We start from the raw sequence: 1460 nt of genomic DNA on the forward strand, positions 1-1460 counted from the left end.
ATAGAGACATGTTGAAGTCTCTAAAGATAATCGTAAATTAATCTTATTTTTCTTTGAAGTTCTATCCGTTTTTGACTCATGTATTTTCATGTTCTATTGCTGGGTGCATATTCATTAAGGATCGCTACATCATCTTGTAGAGTCAACTTCTTTATTACTATGCAATACCTCTCTTTATTTCTAGTAATTTTACTTGCTATAAAATCTTCTGTGCCTCAAAGTAATATAGCTACTGTCCCTTTCTTTTTATTAGTGTTAGCATGGTAGATCTTTCTCAAATCCCTTACTTTTTTTCCACATCAATCTGATATAATACTATGGCAACACTGCAACAAGGTTTGAGAGAAGTGCATCTCACAGATGAGTGTAAGAAACTCAATCATTGAGCTTATGAACCACAAAAGGATTAAACCTTTTACTTTTTCTTCTATGTGTCTTATGGGCAATATACATTTGGGTCTTGTTTTTTGATCCACTCTGGCATTTTCTTCTGATTGGTGTATTTTGTTGTTATTCCACACTCCATAGATATACTGTTCTGGTGGTTGTTGTTGTTGTTGTTGTTGTTGTTGTTGTTAAGTCTTTTTTTTCCTCTCTGCTTATCAGTTTTGGAAGTTTCTATCAAGATAACTGCAAGCTCAGAGACTCTGTCCTCCACTGTGTTCTGTCTACTAATAAGCCCAAGGCATTCTTCATTTCTCTTACAACGTTTTTGAAACTACAGCATTTCTTTTCAATTCTTTCTTAAAATATCTATCTCTCTGCTCACATTGCCTATCTCTTCCTGCATGCTATCTACTTTATCCACTGGAGCCCTTACCATATTAATTATAGTTGTTTTAAATTCCCAGTCTGACCAACAACAAATAGAGATTAAACAAATAAAAACTCAGCAAAGAGAAGCTTAGCACCATATGGCTTCACAGCTGAATCCTACTAACTTTTCCAAAAAATAGACCTAGAGAGGATACTTTGAAACACATTTATAAGGCAGCATCACCTTGACACCTAAGCCAAACAAAGGTGTCATAAGAAAACTACAGGCCAATTTATCTGATAAATATTGGTGCAAATATCCTCAATAAAATATTAGTAAACTAAACCCAACATGTCAAGCAGATTTTATATCATAACCAAGTAGGATTTATCTCTGGCATGCAAGCCCATTTTAACACTGTCAAATTAATCAATATAATATATCACATTAAGAGAATGAATGACAAAAGCCACATGAACATCACAATTGATGTGGAAAAATCATTCAGCAAAGATCAACATTCTTTTCTGATTAAAACTCATAACAGTTCAGATATAGAAGGAAAGTTTCTCAGCATGATAAAGAACATTTATGAAAAACCACAGCTAACATTATAATCAATGGGAAAAAATTAAAAGCCTTTTCACTAGGCCTGGTCCTAGATAGAATGTTCACCTTCACTTTTATTCAACATGGTAATGGA

General features: G+C 33.5%; 1 non-coding gene across 1 annotated transcript; it reads right to left on the bottom strand.

Moving 5' to 3' along the window:
* Positions 1-301: 301 nt before the first annotated feature.
* LOC120360756 (small nucleolar RNA U13) lies at positions 302-407 on the bottom strand. Its single transcript, XR_005577180.1, has one exon. It is a non-coding gene; the product is annotated as a small nucleolar RNA U13 (small nucleolar RNA).
* Between the last annotated feature and the right edge of the window lie 1053 nt (positions 408-1460).

The sequence above is a fragment of the Saimiri boliviensis genome, chromosome 2 (assembly GCF_048565385.1).
Source record: "Saimiri boliviensis isolate mSaiBol1 chromosome 2, mSaiBol1.pri, whole genome shotgun sequence".
Lineage (NCBI taxonomy): Eukaryota > Metazoa > Chordata > Mammalia > Primates > Cebidae > Saimiri > Saimiri boliviensis.